This window comes from Bufo gargarizans, chromosome 8 (assembly GCF_014858855.1).
Source record: "Bufo gargarizans isolate SCDJY-AF-19 chromosome 8, ASM1485885v1, whole genome shotgun sequence".
Classification (NCBI taxonomy): Eukaryota; Metazoa; Chordata; class Amphibia; order Anura; family Bufonidae; genus Bufo; species Bufo gargarizans.
In genome coordinates this window covers 66258130-66284936 of record NC_058087.1, presented here as the reverse complement: position 1 = coordinate 66284936, position 26807 = coordinate 66258130, and positions in this window count along the sequence as shown.

Here is a 26807-nt window from a genome sequence, read left to right as displayed (position 1 = left end):
AACACAGCCATGAATAAAGAATGGTACCAAAACACCCTCCAACAGCAACCTCTTCCAACAATCCAACAACAGTTTGGTGAAGAGTAATGCATTTTCCAGCACGATGGAGCACCTTGCCACAAGGCAAAAGTGATAACTAAGTGGCTTGGGGACCAAAACGTTGACATTTTGGGTCCATGGCCTGGAAACTCCCCAGATCTTAATCCCATTGAGAACTTGTGGTCAATCCTCAAGAGGCGGGTGGACAAACAAAAACCCACTAATTTTGACAAACTCCAAGAAGTGATTATGAAAGAAAGGGATGCTATCAGTCAAGAATTGGCCCAGAAGTTGATTGAGAGCATGCCCAGTCGAATTGCAGAGGTCCTAAAAAAGAAGGGCCAACACTGCAAATACTGACGCTTTGCATAAATGTCATGTAATTGTCGATAAAAGCCTTTGAAACGTATGAAGTGCGTGTAATTATATTTCACTACATCACAGAAAAACTGAAACAAAGATCTAAAAGCAGTTTAGCAGCAAACTTTGTGAAAACTAATATTTGTGTCATTCTCAAAACTTTTGGCCACGACTGCACATTGGGGAGGTATTATCAATGATTGATAGCATTCTCTGTGTAAGTTTGTATACAGAGATAGCTGTCAGTCACTAATAGCTGTACATGAGGAGGTGTTATCAGTGATTGATAGCATTCTCTGTGTAAGTGTGTATACAAAGATAGCTGTCAGTCACTGATAGAGTACACTGGGAGGTGTTATCAGTGATTGATAGCATTCTCTGTGTAATTGTGTACACATAGATAACTGTCAGTCACTGATACAGTACCTGCACAAGGAGGAGGTGTTATCAGTGATTGATAGCATTATATGTGTAAATTTGTATACAGGGATAGCTGTCAGTCACTGATAGCTATACACTGGGAGGTGTTATCAGTGATTGATAGCATTCTCTGTGTAAGTGTGTATATATAGATAACTGTCAGACACTGATAGCTGTACATGGGGAGGTGTTATCAGTAATTAATAGCATTCTCTGTGTAAGTGCGTATATATAGATAGATGTCAGTCTCTGATAGCTGTATACAAGAGGTGTTATCAGTGATTGATAGGATTCTCTGTGTAAGTGTGTATACATAGATAACTGTCAGTCACTTATAGTTGTGCACGGAGGCAAATGTTAACTTCAGGAATTGCAGGGGTTTAAATGTATAAATGAAAAGTACATAACATTTACAGAATCTTTTCCCACAAAACTATATATCAATCTGCTCAGCTCCTCCTGCTCTATAACCTGCTGCCTGTAGATTGCATTGCATTTTGTTGAGACAGGTGGAGACACTACACTTAATTGCTTTCTACCATATAACCAGGCATTATGTGGGAATTATGGAGGAAATTTAGGAAACTTGGTGCATCAGTAATTTGGCGTCAAAATGTCCTAAGTAATGTTGCACACTGCACTTTGCACAAAATGTTGCAACATTTTATCCTCTTCATTGTACCTGTGCTAGCATAGAAATGAATGCGTTTGCAGCACAACTCTCATGTTTGCCGTGACCATGAAACCAGAATCACAAAAAATCCAGCAGCGCAACCCTCTTTATTTCTATGCTAGCACTGTGATCCTGTAGCACAACAGAGACAGCTGTACCAAACCCTTAGCCATTGTGAAATTACACCAGATTTTCGATTAACAATTTTGGTGCCGATTTTAGATATTCCAGCATAGATCATTGCTTGAGCTCTTGTGATGACAATGTTTTCTCTTAAGGTTATTTCCTAGGATCACAGTGGAATTATCACTTCAGTCTGGCTTCGGTAGACACTTGGAATCAGCCACTGCATGTTTTGTAGGTCTACATAATGACATCCAGCTATGTAAGACTTGCAGAATATTCTAATGAAGAATTATCTTCGTTCACTGCATAGACAATATATGTTGTCAGCTGTAAACCTTTAAAGAGAACCAATTACTACAGAATGCAATGCAGACTGCAGCCAGAATACTATAGAACAGAAGAAGCAGAGCAGAATAATATACATTTTTGTGGGTAAACATTCAGTAGAACTTTTTATAGTATACATTTTTATAGATTTATATCTCTTGTCTTTCTGACTTCAGTTGTACATGAGTAAACAATACCTCCCCTGTGTACAGCTATCAGTGACTGACAGCTATCTCTGTATACACACTTGCACAGAAAATGCTATCAATCACTGATAACATCCCCCTCATGTACAGCTATCAGTGATTGATAGCATTCTCTGTGTAAGTGTGTATACAGAGATAGCTGTCAGTCACTGATAGCTATACACTGGGAGGTGGTATCAGTGATTGATAGCATTCTCTGTGTAAATGTGTATACAGGGATAGCTGTCAGTCACTGATAACTGTACACAGGGAGGTGTTATCAGTGATTGATAGCTATCTCTGTATACACACTTGCACAGAAAATGCTATCAATTACTGATAACACCTCCCCGTGTACAGTTATCAGTGATTGACAGCTATCTCTGTATAAACACTTGCACAGAGAATGCTATCAATCACTGATAACATCCCCCTCATGTACAACTATCAGTGATTGATAGCATTCTCTGTGTAAGTGTGTATACAGAGATAGCTGTCAGTCACTGATAGCTATACACTGGGAGGTAGTATCAGTGATTGATAGCATTCTCCGTGTAAGTGTGTATACAGGGATAGCTGTCAGTCACTGATATAGTACCTGCACAAGGAGGAGGTGTTATCAGTGATTGATAGCATTATATGTGTAAATTTGTATACAGGGATAGCTGTCAGTCACTGATAGCTATACACTGGGATGTGGTATCAGTGATTAATAGCATTCTCTGTGTAAGTGTGTATACGGGGATATCTGTCAGTTACTGATATCTGTACACGGGGAGGTGTTATTCTCTGTGTATGTATGCAAAGCTGTCAGTCACTGATAGTTGTACATGGAGGCGATGTTAACTTCAGGAAGAGCAGGCGTTTAAATGTAAAAAGGAGATGTTTTACAGAGTTTTTTTCCCCACAAAACTATATATCAATCTGTTCATCTCCTCCTGCTCTATAACCTGTTGCCTGCAGGTTACTTTGCATTCTGTAGAGACAGGTTCTCTTTAAAGGGACACTAATCTCAATTGCTTTAAAACATATAACCAGGCATTATGTGAGAATTAGGCTACATGCACACGAACGTTGTTTGTTTCCGTGTCCGTTCCGTTTTTTTTGTGGATAGGATGCGGACCCATTCATTTCAATAGGTCCGCAAAAAACTCGGACAGCACACTGTGTGCTGTCCGCATCAGTATGCCTGTTCCATTGCCCCGCAAAAAAAAAAAAAAAGTGTATGTCCTATTTTTTTCTAGTTTGCGGACAAGGATAGGCATTAGGGTCCATTCACACGTCCGCAATTTCGTTCTGCATTTTGCGGGACAGAATTGCGGACCCATTCATTTCTATGGAGCAGGACGATGTATTGTCCAGATCCGGAATTGCAGACCCGCACCTCCGGGTCCGCAATTCCGTTCCCGAAAAAAATAGAACATGTCCTATTCTTGTTCGCAATTGCGGACAAGAATAGGCATATTCTATTAGTGCCGGCAAAGTGAGGTCCGCAAAATGCAGAACGCACATTGCCGCTGTCCGTGTTTTGCTGATCAAAGAACGTTACGGATGTCTGAATGGAGCCTTATTACAATGGATCCGTAAAAAAACGGATCTGCTAAAAAACGGATGCCATTAGGAATGTCATCCGTTTTTTTTGCAGATCCCTAAAGTCAGGGAAGAGCGAGCCTCACAAGCTCATCCACCCTCCATTCACTGCTATTGGATTTCTAAAAACAGTTGAGCAGGCTCGCTCAGCTATTTTTGGAAGCCCCATAGCAGTGAATGGAGAGGATGCAATGCATATGTAATGCACTCTTTGTTCACTACTGGGCCCCATACTGGAGATGGGCACAGGTCCCAGAAGTGGGACCAGCAGCTATCTGAAATGTATGGTATATTCTATGTACATGCCATATATTTCCCAAATGGCAGACCCCCTTTAAGGGGGTTGTCCTCTCTGGGCAATCACTTTTGTTAAGGGTACTTTCACACTTGCAGCAGAGGATTTCAGCAGGCAGTTCTGTCGCCGAAACTGCCTGCCGGATCCGTCAATACGGACGCAAACTGATGGCATTTGTCAGACGGATCCGTCTGACAAACGCATTGAAATACCGGATCCGTCTCTCCGGTGTCATCCGGAAAAACGGATACTGTATTAATTTCTTTTTGCATTTTTAAAGGTCTGCGCATGAGCAGACGGGAAAGCCGGTTTCGTTTTGCCGGAACACATAATGCCGGATCCGGCACTAATACACTTCAATGTAAATTAATGCCGGATCTGGCATTCTGACAAGTGATCAGTATTTTTGGCCGGAGATAAAACTGCTGAATGCTGCGGTATTTTCTCCGTCCAAAAAACGTAAGAGGGACTGAACTGATGCATCCTGAACGGATTTCTCTCTATTCAGAATGCATTAGGATAAAACTGATCAGTTTTTCTGGTATTGAGCTCCTGTGATGGAACTCTATACCAGAAAACAAAAAACGCTAGTGTGAAGGTACCCTAAAAGAGTCCCTAATGACAGGTTCCTGCTGCTGGCACTCCTAGTAATAAGCTGTAATACTGTATGTGGGGGAACCTGTCTGCAGGAGTTCAGTTTCTCTCCAATATCAATGCAGGGAACATGAGGTTTTTACTCAGTTTCTGTAGAAACCAATTGGCCGCCCATGTAATACAAAGATACAGGGGAATCTCCAGAGAAACATACAGTAAGGTCTCATTCACGTGGCTGATTTTATCTGTGGATTTCCACATGGAGTCCACACTGAAAACCTTGCAATTCCATGCCGGGTATGTTTAATGGGAGCTTGCGCTGCTGTTCTTGCACGTGCTCATTATTTCTGCATGGCTTTTCAGACTATGTCAAGAAAGAATAATGTCCATGCAGACACTGCTGGAGAATGAGGTAGGTGTCCACTTGGATCAGCCAACTGACTAGGGCTAAGCTGTGAGTGGATCCACCACATTAAAAATGCAAAACCACTGCAGAAACCCTAGGGTCTCTGCTGCACATTAAAGTTATTCTCTGGGAATGAACTAAAATGGCTGCCAACAACCTTTCCTAGAATGTGAGCAGGACGCTGCCTAGAGGGGTGAAGGGGCCTCACTACACTGCTCTACAGTAGATAGTAATGATGTGATCCTGCCTATGATATGCCATCATGGCTGAACAGCTTGACAGGAACACTCACCAATAAGTGCAAGTGGAGATAACCAATCCTGCTTACCTTGTTTCCGGATAGTCACAGCTAAGGCAATACCCCGTCAGAGGGGAAATAGACACGAATGGTAGGTATAAATTGTGTAATCACAGGGTACCACCTGCAGTAAAACGTAGCCTTTAATTCATAATACACATAAAATAACTAACTTCCATAACAAAACACAAAAAGAAAAAGAAAAAACAAAGATGGACACTTTATGTCTGGACGTGCGTCTGGTGCTCTAGGAGACTGTTGGTAGTTAGTTTACAGGCCGTATGGTTACTGGAGAGCACTCGATTTGTAGGCAGGATAGCGGCTATAAAGTAGGGCCTGTTCCTAGGTATGACCAGGGCTTTTTTTCTCAGAGAAAAAAGGTGGTGGAACTCACCCCCCTCCCCTGGCCACGCCCCTATCCACCCCTAGGACCGCCCCCTAAAACCGCCCCTTAAGGCCTCATGCACACGACCGTTTTTTTTAAGGTCCGCAAAAAACGGGGTCCGTAGGTCCGTGATCCGTGACCGTTTTTTCGTCCGTGGGTCTTCCTTGATTTTTGGAGGATCCACAGACATGAAAAATGAAAAAAAAATCTAAGTCCAGTTTGCCATTGAAATGATAGGAAAAAAACGGACACGGATCACGGACGCGGGTGACAATCTTGTGTGCATCCGTGTTTTTTCACGGACCCATTGACTTGAATGGGTGCGTGAACCGTTGGCCGTGAAAAAAATAGGACAGGTCCTATTTTTTTCACGGCCAGGAAAAACGGATCACGGATGCGGCTGCCAAACGGTGCATTTTCCGAAAGTCAATGGGTCCGCGAAAAAAAAATGGAAAACGGCACAACGGCCACGGATGCACACAACGGTCGTGTGCATGAGGCCTTAGAGAACAGGGATGCAAGTAAAAATTTTTTGGGGGGGGCTAAAAAAGTCCAGCCCAGCAAAGAAACCCCTCAGATGGGGATGACACTGTTAATGGGGGATCTGTGGATGGAACTGTTATGGGGGATATGTGGATGGCATCCACAGATCCCCCATCCTATAACAGTGCCATCCACAGACCCCCCCATCCTATAACAGTGCCATCAACAGACCCCCCCCATCCTATAACAGTGCCATCCACAGATCCTATAACAGTGCCATCCACAGACCCCCCACCCCATAACAGTGCCATCCACAGACCCCCCCCACCCCATAACAGTGCCATCCATAGACCCCCCACCCCATAACAGTGCCATCCACAGACCCCCCCCCCCTTAACAGTGCTATCCACAGACCCCCACCCCATAACAGTGCCATCCACAGACCCCCCATAACAGTGCCATCCACAGACTCCCCCCTTAACAGTGCCATCCACAGACCCCCCCCCCACACCCCATAACAGTGCGATCCACAGACCCCCCATTGCCGCTCCAGTACAGTTATAAAATGTGTAAAATGAATAATGATTCTATTCATGCTGCCCCCTCTGTAGTACTGTATAATAAAACATTCAATATATCCATCCTACTCACAGGGCTACTGTTATCGCAATGCAGGCCGGCCGGGCAGACGAGCGGCAGCGTCACTGACTGACGTCACGTGCCTGCGCCGCCTGCTTCATTCATAAAGTAGGCCGGGCAGGCACGTGACGTTAGTCAGTGACGCTGCCGCTCGTCTGCCCGGCCGGCCTGCATTGCGATAACAGTAGCCCTGTGAGTAGGATGGATATATTGAATGTTTTATTATACAGTACTACAGAGGGGGCAGCATGAATAGAATCATTATTCATTTTACACATTTTATAACTGTACTGGAGCTGGGGGCCGGAGCACAGTGAACGCATCGGCCCCCAGCTCCTCCTCCCAGTCCCTCCCCGTTGATACATTGCAGCCTGCGATGCTGGAGCATGGCAGGCTGCGATGTCAAAAGGTGGCGAAACGCCATTCCGGTGCGTTCCGCCAGAAAAAAAGCCCTGGGTATGACCCTAGTATATTCAAGCCCTGCCTACAAAATGGAATAGCCACCCTGATAAGGGCGATCCCGTGTTCAGGAACCTGCTGTCTTGCCCTGATTTGTCCCTGTTTGATGACAGATAGAGTGGGTCTAACCACAGTCCCCTAGATGAGGACCTAATCTGAGCACAAATCCACTGTGTCGTAAAAGTAAGAGAAAAAAGAGAGGTATTCTTATGATAACTTCACGGTTGCTGCTTGATGCTCGCAATAGTACACTCCTGCAGCGCAGCCGTGTATTACAATGCCAATATGCAGTCTTGGTGTAAATATATTATCCCAAGATGCACTCTAAATATAGATATTTAATCCCTACGCGTTTCGCCCGTATCAATGACCTGGGCTCATCAGGGGATATATCAGTTTAATAACCTGACAGGCATCAGTGTTAATATGAACAGGATACAATCTTCCTCATCATAGATGACATTGCAGTAAAATTGTCACCAGTGTCAGGCTGTCAATGATCACAGCCATGCCCTACCAATCAATACTCAGGATAATACAGTCCAAAATACAACAATAGATAGGGTCAAAGCCCTATATAGACCTAGGGGATACAAATACTCCCCTTTCAACCACAGACATTTGGACACTGCACCATGTCCATTTAGGCACTTGTGTAGTGCCTGCCAATCATGTGCGGCAGAGTTAATTTGTGTGCACCACGTCAGAGACAATTGTAATCAATATGGTACTTGCGTATCCTGACTGATTGTTTGGAGGGGGGTGGTTTCTGGTGTCCTGATAAATACACTACAGCCCACCATCATCCGGCTTGGTCAATTGTGGTCAGCGCCGGTGCCCCAGTGGATCCAATGTGAGGATCCAATGTGTGCCCCAGCGGTGCCCCAGTGGATCCAATGTGTGTTTCCGGATAACCCCTCAAAAGCATGTGTAACCTCAAGCGAGAAAACAGTGATGTGACATTATAACTTTCCCTCCAAAGTCTTTCTGTCTCTAAGGCCCCTTTCACACGGCGAGTTTTTCGCACGGGTGCAATGCGTTCACCTCACGCATTGCACCCGCACTGAATCCAGACCCATCCATTTCTATGGGGCTTTGCACATGAGCGGTGATTTTCACGCATCACTTGTGCGTTGCATGAAAATCGCAGAATGCTCTATATTGTGCATATGTCACCAACGCAGGCCCCATAGAAGTGAATGGGGCTGCGTGAAAATCGCAAGCATCTGCAAGCAAGTGCGGATGTGTTGCGATTTTTCACGCATGGTTTCTAGGATGAAAGGCTATTCTTTCTTCAGGACCTGTCAAAGGACCTGTGGTGACATCACTGTGCTCATCACATGATACATCACATGATCCATCACCATGGTGATGGACCATGTGATAAGCTCAGTGACGTCACCACAGGTCCTTATGACAGGTCCTGAAGGAAGAACAGGAGACCGGCAGCTACGCGATCAATTGGAGGAGGTGAGTTCATTTTTTTTTTATTTTGTAACCCTCAATTGACCTTGTACTAAGAATTCTGCATTAAAGAATGCTATTATTTTCCCTTATAAACATGTTATAAGGGAAAATAATAAAATTTACAGAATACTGAACCCAAACCCGAACTTCTGTGAAAAAGTCCGGGTTCGGGTCTGGGTACCAAACATGCCGATTTCTTTCACATGCGTGCAAAGCGCATTCAAATGCTTTGCACTCGCAGGGAACAATCGCGCATGTTCCTGCAACGCACTCGCATCTTTTCCCGCAATGCCCGTGTGAACCCAGCCTAAGGCTGGAAAATGTAATGGCTACACTTTTGTAAACTAGGAGATTATCATAAAGAACATATTTTAATCACTCCGTTAATTTGATAATGTGTAGCAAGATAATCAAACGTCTTTGAGGTCAGACTGAAAGATCAAATGTCCATCCCTGCATTGTCATTTATCTCATCACTGTGAAAAACTGCCCAGCTTTTAACCCACTTGAAAATGCTTTGCACCAGAGAATCATATTTCTTAGACTGTCTTGTCCGTCTCCTCGTCTTGTACCTGGGACCAGTCCAAAATAGTTTTCTCACTCTTTTCCCAGTCTGTAGACACAAATACAGTTTACGGTGTGTTCTAGCTTGTGAGTGGTGCTATATACCTGTTTCCACCAAATACTGATTGAGGGGTGCCATATACCTTCTTCCGCAAAATACTGATTGAGGGGTGCTATTGCTATATATTTTCTTCCACCAAATACTGATTGAGGACTGCGATACACCTGCTTCCAGAAAAAACTGATTGAGGGGTGCCATATACCTGTTTCCGCCAAATACTAATTGAGGGGTGCTATATACCTGTTTCCGCCAAATACTGATTGAGGGGTGCTATATACCTGTCTCCGCTCCGCCAAATACTGATTGGGGGGTGCCATATACCTTCTTCCACAAAATACTGATTGAGGGGTGCTATTGCTATATACCTTCTTCCACTAAATACTGATTGAGAGCTGCGATACACCTGCTTTCACAAAATACTGATTGAGGGGTGCCATATACCTGTTTCCGCCAAATACTGATTGAGGGGTGCCATATACCTTCTTCCACAAAATACTGATTGAGGGGAGCTATTGCTATATACCTTCTTCCACAAAATCCTGATTGAGGGGTGCTATATACCTGTTTCTGCCAAATACTGATTGAGGTGTGCTATATACCTTCTTCCACAAAATACTGATTGAGGGGTGCTATACACCTGCTTCCACAAAATACTGATTGAGCGGTGCCATATACCTGTTTCCGCCAAATACTGATTGAGGTGTACTATACACCTGTTTCCGCCAAATACTGATTGAGGGGTGCTATATACCTGTTTCTGCCAAATACTGATTGAGGTGTGCTATATACCTTCTTCCACAAAATACTGATTGAGGGGAGCTATTGCTATATACCTACTTCCACCAAATACTGATTGAGGGCAGTGATACACCTGCTTCCACAAAATACTGATTAAGGGGTTTGATATACCTGCTTCCAAACAATACAGATTGAGAGGTGTGATATACCTGCTTCCACAAAATACTGATTAAGGGGATTGATATACTTGCTTCAAACAAATATTGATTGAGGTCTGCGATATACCTGCTTCCACAAAATACTGATTAAGGGGTTTGATATACCTGCTTCCACAAAATACAGATTGCGAGGTGCAATATACCTGCTTCTGCAAAATACTGATTAAGGGGTTTGATACACCTGCATCCACAAAATACTGATTGAGGGGTGTGATATACCTGCTTCCACAAAATACTGAATAAGGGTTTTGATATACATGCTTCCACAAAATACAGATTGAGGGTTGCGATATATACCTGCTTTATTAAAATATTGATTAAGGGGTTCTATATGCCTGCTTCCACCAAATACTGATTGAGGCCTGCGATATACCTGCTTCCACAAAATACTGATTAAGGGGATTGATATACTTGCTTCAAACAAATATTGATTGAGGTCTGCGATATACCTGCTTCCACAAAATACTGATTAAGGGGTTTGATATACCTGCTTCCACAAAATACAGATTGCGAGGTGCAATATACCTGCTTCTGCAAAATACTGATTAAGGGGTTTGATACACCTGCATCCACAAAATACTGATTGAGGGGTGTGATATACCTGCTTCCACAAAATACTGAATAAGGGTTTTGATATACATGCTTCCACAAAATACAGATTGAGGGTTGCGATATATACCTGCTTTATTAAAATATTGATTAAGGGGTTCTATATGCCTGCTTCCACCAAATACTGATTGAGGCCTGCGATATACCTGCTTCTGCAAAATACTGATTAAGGGGTTTGATATACCTGCTTCCACAAAATACAGATTGAGGCGTGCGATACACCTGCTTCCACAAAATACTGATTAAGGGGATAGATATACGGTACCTGCTTCTGCCAAATATTGATTGAGGCCTGCGATATACCTGCTTCTGCAAAATACTGATTAAGGGGTTTGATATACCTGCTTCCACAAAATACAGATTCAGGGGTGTGATATACCTGCTTTCACAAAATACTGAATGAGGGTTTTGATATACCTGCTTCCACAAAATACAGATTGAGGGTTGCGATATAACTGCTTCCACAAAACATCACAAAACATTGATTAAGGGGTTCTATATACCTGCTTCCACAAAATACTGATTAAGGGGATTGATATACCTGCTTCCACCAAATATTGAGTGAGGCCTGCGATACACCTGTTCCGCAAAATACTGATTAAGGCATTTGATATACCTGCTTCCACAAAATACCGATTGAGGGGTTTGATATACCTGCTTCCACAAAATACTGATCGAGGGGTGCAATATACTTGCTTCTACCAAATGCTGATTGAGGCCTGCGATACACCTGCTTCCACAAAATACTGATAGAGGGGTGCAATATACTTGCTTCTACCAAATGCTGATTGAGGCCTGCGATACACCTGCTTCCACAAAATACTGATTAAGGGGATTGATATACCCGCTTTCACCAAATATTGAATGAGGACTGCGATATACCTGCTCCCGCAAAATACTGATTAAGGGATTTGATACACCTGCTTCCACAAAATACAGATAAAGGGGTTTGATCTACCTGCTTCCACCAAATATTGATTGAGGCCTGCAATACACCTGCTTCCACAAAATACTGATTAAGGGGTTTGTCAGTATTAAATGCCCCTATATAATGACCCCATAGTGCTCTTCTCCCCCCTTCTCAATAGTGTGCCCCCCCATAATGTGCCAGTATATAGGGCCCCTATTAGATGCCCCCATAGTGCTCCTTCTCCCCATCCATAGTGCTCCCCCCATAATGTGCCAGTATATAGGGCCCCCATTAGATGCCCCCATAGTGCTTCTTTACCCCCCTCTCCATAGTGCTCCCCCCATAATGTGCCAGTATATAGGGCCCCCATAATGCTCCTTCCCCCCTTCTCCATAGTGCTCCCCCCATAATGTGGTAGAATATAGGCCCCCCCGTCTTGCCATACTGTACTAAAAATATTAAAACAATAAACACTTATACTTACCTCCATGACACTGCACGGCTCAGGCGGCACTCGCGCCGCCTGCAGCGGCCTCTGATAGGCTACAGGCACTAGGCCTGCAGCCTATCAGAGGAACGGGCAAGGGAGACGGCTCTCCCCTGCCCTCCACCGCTCATCTCTATCGCCATCCGGAGGACGGCGATACAGATGAATATGGAGATGAGCGCTTCCACAATGGAAGCACTCATATCTCCCGCCGCTGCCACAGCCGCCAGGCCCGGAATGTTTCACTACATTCTCGGGAGGGGAAGGGGGGGGGCAATTGCCCTGTTGCCCCCCCTGGATCCGCCAATGCCCCCAGTAGTAATAAGGCCCCCTAAAGTGCCACCAGTAGTAATAAGGTCCCCTATAGAGCCCTGGTAGTAATGAGGCCCCTTTATGTTCCCCAGTAGTTATAATGCCCTCTATAGGACTCCAGTGCTTTGCATGCCCCTCGTAGTGCCCCCCAAAGGTATAATGCCCTCTCTAAAGCCTCAGTACTTATAATATCCACATTTAGTGGCCCAGTAGTTATAGTGTCCCCCTGTAGTGCCCCGTAGTAATAAGGACCCTCTATACTTCCCCAGTACAGTAGTTATATGCCTTCTATAGCGCTTCTGCGCTGCCTCATAGGCTTCAGGCCTAGTGGCATATAAGAGTAGATGGTGAGGCCCGGAACCCTGCCACACTATTCAACTGTATTGCCATTCTGAGGACAGCGATACAGTTGTATCTGCTGTGGCCATTACTTTCAAGGCACTGGGCAAAACCTCCCAAAACCACCCAGGAGCAAGCAGCCCACTCTGGCACCGGCCCATCTGGTATTTGCCAGAATTGCCAAATGGGTAGTCCATGTCTGTCTGGGACCCGCACCTACCTCCAGAATGAGACCTTAGAAGTGAGCAGAGAGCAGCCGCCCATGCACAGCCACTCGGCTATATCCGGCAGTCCCATAGAAGTGAATGGAATGCTGGCTTGGCTATTTTAGCAACACCCATAGAGGTAGGTGTGGGGGCCCATTTTAGAGGTAGGTGTCGGTCTCAGAAGTGGGACCTGCACCTATCTGACTTGTATACTGATTGTATATCCAAGCGAAACGCTTGGATGAAATAATCCCTTTAAGGAAACAAAACAGAACCAGTTACTCTTTATCATGATGATCATGAAAATTCACTCTGATGTTGATGTGAATTATTATTTCCCCATGAAAAAGGGAAGTATTTGCAAGCTCCATTTTGAACCTTCCAAAATAAAAATATTCATAAATACATAAATTCTACACAGACTAAAAATAAGGCCATGAGATTGGAGTCTAATTCTGTACTCATAAATGTCATTTTTATTTATTGTCCTTCCACAACTGTTTCTGATGAAATAATATATATGTGGGGATAGTAATACTGTATACATTGATAATATTGGCATGTAAATATTGAGAGAACTCAGTCAGTGAACTGACCTTCCAGGAAAGATGGTCAATGATCTGGCCCTGCTTAAAACCATCTTATATTCACTATAACAAAAGGTCAAGGATCAATCAGGGTAGGAGGTAAAGGGCAGGCAGGATTGGCCCAATGAGTTCTGTCTAATACTATGTTTAAGACTGTCCTACAGCCATTTGGAGAGGTTCCCTCTCCTTGCCGGTGTGACATGACAACCTGGACGTGTTTCTGAAAATAATGGCAGCAGCTGAGGAAACTATAGCCCTGGGAGCAGCTGGCCTGCGCTCTTCAGCCTCCCCTCACCCCATGTTCACTGCTTCTTTGCTTATGTCTCTCATGCTCCTTACAAGGGTTTATTTTAGCTCCTGAGTAAAGGGAGGGTAGTATGTACCTCACAGTTTAAATATATAACAGGATCATTCATTCAGTGGGACCCTGTAGAAAGTTTAAGATTCCACCAGGGAGGATCGATATTGAATATCTATGAAATCATTTGTTTGATGGAGCTGTTAAAAAATAAATCACTTGTTGATAAATATGATGTTTCTATAGTGAAAATGTGTCTGGACTCTGATTTTCTAGGTGTATGGCGAGAGTAAGTTCAATCATTTAGGGTTTGCATTTTATTTTTTTTTTTAAAGAAAAATAGGAACAAAGAGAGGAGAATAATTATTATTTTTCAGTTACCGTAAAAAAAAACTGCAATGGAAAATTATGACTGAACCTGGTTGTGAACCCAGGATTAGGGTGTGCAACTTTTATGGTGCCCCAGTAACTATATAGTGAACCTTACAGCATCAGTTTTATAAGAGTTGAAGGCCCAGCAGCTGAGATACCCCAGAAAGGAGCAGGAAATTACCAAAATCTACGTGCGGGAGCACTTGTAGCCTTCTGTAACACCCATCCATTTCTATCGGTCATAGCTACACATGGGCGCACGCCTCTCATTTAAAAGGATCAGTTGAGGTCACATATGATATAGACCCACCAATAAGATGGACATGCCTGAATGATATACAGTATATGTCATTTACGGAAAAATTCATTTTATCCTAGACTTCTGTCCAGTAGACATAGCGTGGGTTGCCAGCACCCAGGGCAAGCCAAGTATTGCGCCCCCCCAACCTATAGACATGCCCCTCTTTACAGATAATGTAGTAGATGTCACCTGCAGTCCTATGTAACACAACAGATAACACAGTAATAACTCTCTGAGTACAGATAATGTAGTGGATTAGTGTGAGGCCACAAAATTCAGAACACACACAGTGTGACCTGAGTTCTGGGGCCGGGCTGAGGCAGTGTGGGCCAAATTCTATTTCTATATCTTCCCCCCCCCCCCCAAAAAAAAAAACAACAAAAAAAAAACAAAAAAAAAAAAAACAACAACTGATATTTGGATGGACATAACATACATTGCTATGAAATATACAGGAGAATACCGCACCATACGTGTTACATCCATTGACCTCTCCTGTGATGTAGACTCTTTCCTCAGCATCTTCAATCGGAGATTAGACCGCCATGAAATCCTCTTTCAGCCCCTCCAGCATGCAGTCCCATGTAAGATACACCACTCTGCTGCAGTGGCGTACATAGAGAAGTCAGGGCCCCACAGCAAGGATCAAACTGTTACTCACTGTCAGTGTCCGTCATTCAGGCTGCCTGTGGAGACCGTCCTGAAGGGCACTGTGGCAGCCATCTTCTTCTTCTTGTTCCGCAGTGTCTTTCCCGTCTGGAAGGTGGGCAGAGCCTGTCAGTGAAGTGCCGTACTGCCGCGCACTCCTTCTGCTGAAACTGCTCCTTACTCTGCAGCGCTGCACAGTGCAGCCGAGGCAGGGCGAAAAAATCAGTTCACAGATTCTTTTGCACCAGCGGCCAGCGCCCCCTGCAGTCTGGTGCCCGGGGCAACGAGCCCGCCCGCCTCCCAACACGCTACGCCACTGCGTCTGTCTAAGGCTACTTTCACCATTAGCGTTTTCAATTCTATGACGGATCTCAATAGTGGAAAAAAATGCTTTCGTTTTGTCCCCATTCATTGTCAATGGGGGCAAAACTGAACAAACGGACTGCACCAAAATGCACCAAGCAGCGTTTTTCTGTCCGCGATGTGGTGCGGAGCAAGACGGATCCGTCCTGGCACACAATGTAGGTCAATGGGGACGGATCCGTTTTCTCTGACACAATAGAAAATGGATTTGTCCCCCATTGACTTTCAATGGTGTTCATGACGGATCCGTCATGGCTATAGAAGACATAATATGACCGGATCTGTTCAGGACGGATGCTTACAGTTGTATTATGGTAATGGAAGCGTTTTTGTAGGTCCATGATGGATCCGCAAAAAACGCTAATGTAAAGTAGCCTTATGTAGACACTTGGACATTTTTTCATCTCTGTTGGACTCCACCCGCAGCTCTAGTAAATTATGATGACATCAGAACATAATTATTCATATGCATGACAACATCTAATTATTAACATGGATAAGGGAATCTACACCTCTTGGTAGACTTTGTAATTCCTAATTCGGTGATAGGTTTGTGCCACGTCTGTTACATGCACGTTTATAAAAGTATTCTCTTAGGAGCCATATAACAATAACTTTTGATCTTACTGTCTTCTTTGTTCAAATCCACTAAAGGCATATATTGGTTGAAAAACGTAAACCTGACGCTTGCACAAATTAGGCACAATTGTAACCATGTATCATATATCAACACCCTATTCTACATCAATGTATCACATGGACGCCATTACCAGTCTGAAGAGTATCTTGCTTTTCAAAAGATCAATATTACCACATAGCTACTTCTAATAGAAGACATGTCCAATAGTTGATTACCAAGAATCCCGTTCTCTGTCGAGAACACAACACATTAAAATGTATGCACTAAGTTATTTCTTTGCTAAGTTCTTAAAAATAGAGATGTAAGATGTCCGATAGAACATGGCCAACCATAAAATAAGACCTCATTCTCCTACAATCTCGTGTTTATTGGTTAAACACCGGTAGCAGTAGAACCCAAACTTCTTCAAGCTGGGGAACCTCACTATGGACCTCGCAAGCTATGGTGATGGATTGGTAGTCGATAGTCTGGCCAAAGGCAATAGAAGATATATATAATGGCCTGCCGTTGTATACTTTGCTAATATAATAATTTCCTAGTTTGCATTATGTTATATGACTCTAGAACCTGAGATAAAATTAACAAAACCCCCTTCTGTAATATTATAATGTGTTGGTAGATATAGGGCTGTGTGGATGTGTCTTGGATCTTTTGAGGACATAGTAATGTCACTGACATACTAATCTTATTGCTAACTGAATCTTTATCCCAATGACTTCTCTTTGACACCCATGAAGCAGTGTATACTATCTGACATGGTACAGCTATGAGGGTAAATCTAATACCAGCAATAATATGACCAAAACCCACTAGCCACTGTACCAGCCTTTTAGGCTACTTTCACTTACGCTTCAGTTTTGTCCTCATTCATAGTCAGTGGGGACAAAACTGGAATGAACAGAACAGAATGCTCCAAAATGCATTCCATTTTGTTTAGTTGCGTTCCCATACCGGGAACATGTTGTAGTTTGCTTTCCGTCCTGGGATGCAGAGCAAGACAGATCCGGCATTACCCCCAATGCAAGTCAATGGTGATGGATCCTTTTTTTCTGCCACAATAGAAAACTGATCCGTCCTCCTTTAACTTTCAATGGAGTTCATGACGGATCCGTCTTGGCAATGTTAAAGATAATACAACCGGATCCGTTCATAACGGATGCAGATGGTTGTATTATCAGTAACGGAAGAGTTGTTGCTGGATCCAGTAAAAATGCTAGTGTGAAAGTAGCCCAAGCCTGACTTGCATGTCACCCACAGTGTCACACTAAAGTGACACAGTTAAACTTGTCCATGTAAGGATATGGTCCCAAATAGATACAGCCCATATGTTTTACACATGCTTTAACACTTTATATATATTACTTTGTATGTAACGGATTCTATGGTAGTGTTGACACTGAACCAAATTTTCAGCCTGCTACTAAGGGCTCATTCAGACGATTGTATCTGTTTTTGCAGTCTGCAAATTGCGGATCCACAAAATACGGATACCGGCTGTGTGTGTTCCACATTTTGCAGAACGGAAAAGCCAGCCCTATGATAGAAAAGCGGATAAGAATAGAATATGTTCTATCTTTTTCCGGGGCCAGGGTGAACGGAAGTAGGGATGCCCCTCAGTTTTCTGATGCATATCAAACCACCTCTTATGACACATTTTATTAGCTAAACGTGTCCCTCTGTTATTTAATTACTTGCTTTACCATGACAGAATACAAGCTGCCATAAATGGCCACCAGTCATTTATGGCAGTTTGTATTCTGAAAGATTCATAGGGCAATGTGAATATGAATTTACTGCTGCTGCACTTTTCTATTCATAGACTCCATATGCCTATGCAGAAGGAGTGAACCTGGGCTGCATTTCAGATGGATTTCCCTAGGAGTGCTGTGCTCCTGGGGCCTAAATGTCTCCCCGTGGCAATCTTATGAGCCGTTCGTTACCTGTGGTAGCCTAGAGCCTGCTAGAGGTTACCAGGCTTACCACAGAGATGTTCCTATGGCATAGGAACACAATGAAACTGCCATAGGCTGCAATGGTAAATCATTGCAGTGTATGGGAAAAGTAATCTAAAGATCGTGAGTTAAAGGCCCCTAGGGGGATTTAAAAAAAAAAAAGTGTAGAAAAATAAAATAAAACTTCTGATCTATCATTTGTTGTTCAAATACTTTTATTGAACCAATCCATCATTTTCCCATGACTTCAAACTCTTCCTCCCCCGAAAAATTAATAACAAGTGATAAAAAAAGTCGTACACAATTTAAAATGGTATATTATTTATTTTTTATTTTTACTGTCACTAAGTTTAAGCACCACAAACTAAGCTGTAATAGCTGAAAAAGTGAAAAGACGCTGATTCCAAATATGTAATTTGTATCTTGTACTCACTGGCATTCCTAGTTCACATTGAGCCCACGAAGGGTCTCTGTATGCGAATGCATGCCTGGGGCTTAACGATATAATGGAAAGGACACCTAAGAGCTTCAGTGCACAGATTCTTTGGGAGACAACTGAGGGAGAATGCAAGAAGTTACTGAGATACAAATCATTTATTTGGAATCAGCATTTGTTGGCTTGTTGACTATTTAGCCATTATAGCAGCTTGATTCCCTGGTCCTTGAGCACAATGGCAAATGATTGGCTGAATTTGGCCAATCATGCCATGAACATACAGTTTCAGGTAACAACAGTCAAAATTTTCAATTTTTCTACTATTCCTGTAAACGTGGAAAAATCAATGTAGAACACTTAGTAGTTTAGGAGCATTATGAAAACTTGGTAAAAAGACAAAGGTCCATCAAGTTCCATCTTCCTTGAACGGTTATTAATCATCAGTTGTTGAGTTTATTATAACTCTCAAAAACATTTGCTGTTAGATAAATACCTAGCCTTTTTTAAATGCACAGTAGCATAGTATCATAGTATTTGCCATTACTACCTCTTGGGATAGGGTATCCCATAGTATAACTACTATAACTGTAACCAATCCTTTCCTGTATTGATGTCTAATCATCTTTCACAAGTAAGAAATGTCCCCTGATCCTTTGTAGAGTCCTTGGAACAAATAAATCATGTGCACATTGTGTAGAGGCCCAATTTATTAAGCCTCTCATTATAAGACACCTTCCATCCCATTTATTAATCGGCTGGTGAAAAATTTCTAGCTCTCCTATATTCTTTATAATATATACAGCCCAAAACTGAATCCCATATTCAAGAAGTGGTCTTGCAAGGGATTTATAAAGGGTTAATATTACACTAGGATAACAGGTTTTATCTATCTTTTTATACAACCTAGAATTGTATTTGCTTTTGCAGCTGCCACTTGACATTGAGTAACACTACTTAGCTTACTTGTAACCAAAATACCCAAGTCCTTTTCTTCTTCTTATTGTGTTGTCCAGGTAACATCTGGCTCAAGAAAATATAATAAGCAGTATTGGGGTCATTTATTAAAAACGCCGCTCTTAATACCCCTGCACTGGGGGTGGATGCGCCAAAGTTATGCAGAGGAGCTGGTCTCTACATAACTTGGGCGCATAACTCGCTGGTGTGCACCAAGGTTAAATCTATGCAAGCTCCCTTGCTGGTGTAGATTTAAAGGGGTTCTCCGGGCTCTCTTATATTGACTAGGTCAATATCAGATTGGCTGGGGTCAAACACCTGGCACCCCTTTGCTTCAAAATCTGACCCCCTATGTTCAACCCTGTACACCTAGACCAGTGATGGCTAACCTCCAGCACTCCAGCTGGGGTGAAACTACGACTCCCATCATGTTCTATTCTTTTCTATGGAGTTCTGAGAACAGCTAAGCAAGTGTACATCTTGGGAGTCGTAGTTTTACCACAGCTGGAGTGCCAAAGGTTAGCCATCACAGACCTAGACTGTGCACCAGCACAATCTCGCTCCCACTTGGCATTTTCACATATTTTTTTCTGTTTGGCCATTTTCTATGTCCTTATTAGTAATTGGATGTAAATTGTTTTTACATTTAATGTATGCATATTATATAGGAATCAGAAGGTTCCTTTGGTTTGCAGTACTGCTTGCACGTTTTCTTGATTTCCAAGTGGACATGTTTGTTTCATACTGGAATTTTAAGCCAATCAAGTGGCTGAAAGTGGACAAATCAAAGTTCTGATTGGCCACTTTTGCTTAGCAACATATGTATTTTACAACTTGGAACTTCTGTGGTATGTGTCACCCATGAGGCCAGCCAGTATTCATTTTCACAGTAGTTATGATGGTTTCCAAGAAATGTCATTTCATCATTTCTAGCGGTGTACCAAGAGCCAATATTGAGACTGGAGATGAAGGAGGAATTACTTGAAACAGTATGTGGAGAACACTACATACTGTGGCTGAACTGGTATATTAAATAAAATAGAGCAGCCTCACAATTATTTTCTATTTTCAGGAGTTGGAAAAGTAAATTGTATGACTAGATTTTTTGCAGGTAATTTGGTAATTTTAACAATGCTGACTGTACACAAGACCGCAGAACTGGATTTCTTCTGTAACGTTCACCTTTTCCTAGTCCTAAAATGTCTCTTGGTACTCAGACACCCCTAAGACTTACAGTAGCACTGAACAAGACCCTGAAACAAACTCACTGGTGGATGACAGGAACCGAATGCTGAGGGTTAGGACGGAAGGAGAAGATGATCCAGCTGTATGAATGAATGAATAAATAAATAACTTGTATAGCACTACAATTGAGAACTAAATCGCCTCAAGGCGCTTTTGCAGCCATTGTCCGCCTGTGCCTTCAGGAGAGTTGGGTCTTGAGCTTCTTCCTGAAGGCCAGATGGATGGATGGATAGTAGGTGTATGGCATACAGGTAGATAGTGGATGAATGACTATATACAGAGATGGAGCAATACTGAACTGACCCTATGTGAACTGAAGTCAGCAATCGGTTTGGCCCAAATAGCAGCACAGCAACAAACAAAGCTCAAAACACAGAACAAAGTACAAAAAATCTGGAAGGGAATAGATCTTGCCAACACTATGCCTGACAACTAAAATGGAATAAGGCCTGGATATATGAGGGCCAAACAATCAGCAACTTCACCATAATCAACCAGGCAAAGCTAAACAATAACTAAACCGAGATTCAGATGCAAGGCATCTGCCCAAACAAAGTAACTCGGTGAACATGAAGCAACTAAGAGACTCCTGTTGTTCATAACAGTAATATGTACAATATGTAATTAGATGTTTAAAAAACGAATAAAGGAAGGACAAAAGGGAGGATTTATCCAGCTCCGCATTTCAGACTTTGTGTGCTTATTTACTCAAACATTTTGAGACATTTTTTCATTTTTCATTCTCTCAGTCCAGTTTTTAAAAGTTGGCGGACAGATGGTGTGGTTAGTCTGTCGAGCCAATTTATAACAGATTTATGAATTGCTACTTTACAGATTTATGAATTGCTACTTTAAAAAAACAAAAAAACACTCAATATTTCAATTGTATGCCAGTACATGGGTGGTGTAGAAAGTGAAATAACACCTCAAGGCAGAAGTGTTAGACTTAAAGATATGCCAAATGTATCAAACATTGTGACACATGTGATCAATTTGGGCCAAATTATGGCAATGCAGACTGAGTTCTATGAACCTTCTGCTAACCTTGACTTCGTGTTGATCATAGCAGATGAGACACAGCAAGGGGCTTAGTGCTCTGGACCATTGTTTCAGGGATCGGTAGGGGTCTCTTAATCCAATCAAAAACGTCTGACATGCCACCAGAGATGTCAAATGTTTTGTGAGACAGCAATTACTCTTCAGATTCTGGTGAAAATCATAGTTTTTCCATATTTTTCATCAGTGTGCTATCTGCATTTCTTGTGGGTAGCACACTGACCTATTCATTTTGATTGGGCCATGCACACATGCATAGTTTTTTTGGGATTCATGTGGCCGTTCAACAAATTATAGAACATGTCCTATTCTTGTCCATTGTGAATGAGAATAGACCTTTCTATTGATGGGAGTAAGTGTGGAATGCACACAGAAAGTAATTGTATTTTGTGCATTTGTTGTTCATGGACTGAAATACGGACACAGCCGTGTGCATGAGGCCTAATTCTGGTAACAGAATTTTGCTAGACATGATCTGGCTACACTTGCCTATGTGATGTCTGGGTAAGACATCATGGGGCAAGAAGCTACATGAGCTGCTGCGTGCAGACAGATATCAAGATGTCATAGAGAAACTAGCAACAGGGAGCATGTTAGGAAATTCATGCTGCCAGAACCAGAGCAGCTCCCTCGTTACACAGAGTTATGTTTTAATCAAATCAAAGACAAATCACAGTTAAATGGTCGCTGACTTTTCACACAACTTTGCATAAATCAGTAGAACAAGTGACCACAATAAACTGTGTAGTATGTTTTATCAGTGAAAAATGTCTAGTCCTCTTATTATCAGCTGTTTACCTTTTCCCCACCCTTCCATGCTAATTGCTTTTCTCTATGAAAAATGCTTTCATTCCACCTCGAGTTGGACTAACTCTGCTGAAGTATTATTTTACACCTGTCAATACAAGTCTATTCAGAGGGGAAGGGGAGTTAACTGCAGCATGAGTGAGACAGAGGAGAGGCTCCATAGGCTGAGATATACTTCCTAAGTGCTTTATTCACAAACGTACAGGTCAGTTTTTGAATTCAATGTCCTGCATGAAGCATACTTCAGAATCAATAAGAGAAGGTTATCAAGCACATTCTCCCCTTCTTTCTGTGTACAGCGGATGGCAATTAGTCTCCACCCACTATGTCAGAGAGAACTGCAAATTAGATGTTCAGCATGCACAGAGGAAAACCGCTATAAAATGCAAGTGATATAGTTTCCAAAAATAGTGTCATTCCTCATGTATACATTCTGTACCAATGATTAATGCAAAGTTTGCTGACAGGTTAGTAATGCTTTTTAAATATGAGACAGGAATGGGGAGAAAAGTCAACTGGGCAACTGCTCACCCAGCTCATCTACATTGACATGAGTGGGGATATGATGGTGAGGCGTCGCCTGTCACGATCAGTGTGGGGGAAAAACTCTACACTAAACAAGAGGAACAGTAACTGGGCCTGGAAACTAGGGAAGGAACAGGTCACCTCCTAAACAACCCTAATCCGGGCCCTAGCTACCTATCAATGAAGGTAAGACCTTGAAGGTAGGAATATTTATATGCTGTATACCTAGGCCCTTATATCCCTATAAGGCCCTGGAATGAGGTTAGGACCAGAGACAACCCATTCCTCCCCAGATAGACGAATGGAAGTCCCTATCTCAGGCCCACATACAAACAACAGGGAATATAACACAAAACAATAAGAAAAGACAAGACTTATCTGAAAGTAGAAAACTGGCAACTCCAGAAGCACCACAGAGTACAACCAACCAGCTAGTTAGAAGGCAGGAATAAAATCTATAAACCGCACCTCCAAGAGTGAGAAAAAAGTTATTTGAAATGTTTTGCCATATCGATGACAATGATGACGAAATATGTTCTGTCTCAGGGATACCAGAAGTATTAGAAACAGAAAATGTGGTAAACTGCGGGTGAAATACATAGGCCCCAAAAAACGGTGACTCACCAATGGACTCCTGACTACGATTGTTTATGGCAAACTCTGCCAAAGACAAAAAGGAAAACCACTCCTCCTGGTTCTCGGATACAAAACATCTCAAGTAAGTTTCCGACTCTGATTAGTGCGCTCTGTCTGTCCATTCGACTGAGGATGAAAAGCCGAAGAAAAGGACAGTTGAATTCCCAGATGAGTACAGAACGCCTTTGAGAATCTGGAAACAAACTGAGTCCCAAGATCTGAGACCACGTCAGAGGGAATACCACAAAGTTTCACAATGTTATCAACAAATACCTGTGCAAGGGTTTTAGCATTAGGTAGGCCTGGTAATGCAATAAAATGTACCATTTTACTAAAGCGATCAACTACCACCAGAATAACTGTCTTTCCTGAAGAATTAGGTAGATCAGTGATAAAGTCCATGGATACATGAGTCCATGGTCTGGACGGAATGGGTAACGGAAGTAAAGATCCAGAAGGTCGAGTATGTGTCATTTTGGCACGTGCAGAGGTAGTACAGGCTGACAGATAGTCCTTAACACACTTATGCCACCCTGACCACCAGAATCTACGAGATATGAGGTTGGCAGCGGACCTACTCCCAGGATGTCCTGTAAGAACCGTACAATGATGTTCCTCTAACACCTTGTGATGCAATTCCAGTGGCACAAATAGTTTCCCAGAGGGACACGAGTCCGGTACGTCTCCCCGCGCCTCTAACACCTTCACCTCAAGGTCAGGGTAGGTGAAAGTGAAATTGAATCTGGTGAAAAACAGGGCCCATCTGGCTTGTCTTGGGTTCAGTCGTTTCGTCGACTCCAGATAAGACAGATTTGTGTGATCAGTGAATACCTTGATCAAATGAATCACCTCTTCCAACCAATGACGCCATTCCTCAAAAGCCAATTTAATGGCCAGCAACTCTGTTACTCACATCATAATTTTTCTCAGCCGTGGATAGTTTTTTCGAGAAAAATGCACATGGTTGCCATTTACCAGGTGATGGGCCCTGTGACAAAACTGCTCAATAAACGGTTGTGACACATCTGGCTGTACCAATATGGGAGCAGAAGAGAAGCATTCCTTAATCCCAGAAAAAGCTTGCAACGCCGAATCAGACCATACAGAGACATCCGTCCCTTTCTTAGTCATGTCCATTAAGGGTTTTACTATTGTTGAATAGTTCTTAAAAAAAAAAATCGGTAATAGTTGGTGAATCCTAAAAACCGCATAAGAGCCTTCAGATTTTCGGGTTGATCCCAGTCCAATACAGCACGGACTTTCTCAGGATCCATTGGAAAATCCGAAAATGACAGCAGGTAGCCCAAGAATTGCACCTCACGTACAGCAAAAACACACTTCTCTAATTTGGCGAACAATTTATTATCCCTTAGAATCTGTAACACCTGTCTCATATGATTCTGATGTGTTTCCATGTCTGGAGAATAAATAAGAATGTCATCCAAATACACAACCACAAACCTCCCCACCAGGTGATGAAAGATGTCATTCACGAAATGTTGGAAGACCGCCGGGGCATTTGTCAACCCGAAAGGCATGACCAGGTTCTCAAAGTGCCACCTTGGCACCAATAATCTGGTTAAACAAATTGGGAATCAAAGGAAGAGGGTAAGGATCACGGATAGTAATCTGATTGAGTTCACGAAAATCCAGACATGGCCGAAGACCTCCATCTTTTTTTTTTTTTTTTTAAACCTGCAGCCACTGGAGACTTGGAAGGTCTTATGTGCCCTTTCTTCAAACTCTCGGCAACATATTCTCTCATGGCCTGCCTTTCAGGTTCAGAAAGATTATACAACCTAGATTTAGGCAATTTAATCCCGGGAATAAGATTGAGGCAATTATATTCCCGATGGGAAGGTAAAGCCTGACATCCACTCTCAGAAAACACATCGGGAAATTTGGATATAAAAGAGGGTACAGCCTTAGTAGTAACCACAGAAAAGGATGTATTGAGACAATTATCAATGCAATAGTCCCCACAATCCAGAATCTGCCTAGCTTGCCAATCGATGGCAAGTTGGATTATGCCAGGTAAGCCACGGTAAACCCAAAACCATAGGTGCAGGGAGACCTTCCAAGACAAAACACGAGATAACTTCTTGATGAAAGTCACCCACTCTTAATCTGATATCATGCAAAACTTGCGACAAGCACCTCTGAGTAAGAGGGGCAGAATCAATAGCAAATACCCCCCAAAATTTTTTTGTACTTGGTGATAACCCGTGCATGCGGACAAACTAAGCATCAAACAGGTTCACCCCGGCCCCGCTGTCGACAAATACTTCCATTCCCAAAGTTTTGGACTCTAGCGCCACCTCGGCAGTCAGGAGAAATCGGGTACTACCAGCAAAGGACAAATGCACATTCTCTGACTTCTCACTCACACCTCCGATAGTCAGATGAGATTTAGATGCTCCTTTTTGTTTCTCTTTTTGCCGCTGAATGCTTGGACATATATTGACAACATGTCCCCGTTGACCGCAGAAAAAACATACTCCCTGCTTGCGACTCTTACTTTTGTAAGCAGATCCCGGAGTCGCTCCCCCTAATTGCATGGGTTTATCCCCAGGTATAAGCTCAGGAGTCTCTTCTCCCAAAGAGTCAAAGGAATACGGTACATTATGTAATAGAATGTCCTGAGAGAGTGGGCCCTTAGATCTCTCTCTCAGGGGTCTATCAATGCATACAGCCAAAGACATAGTGGTTTCCAAAGACTCAGGATACTCATTAAAGGCCAAAGCGTCCTTCAGCCTCTCAGATAATCCCTGACAAAACTGGCTACGGAGAGCTGGAT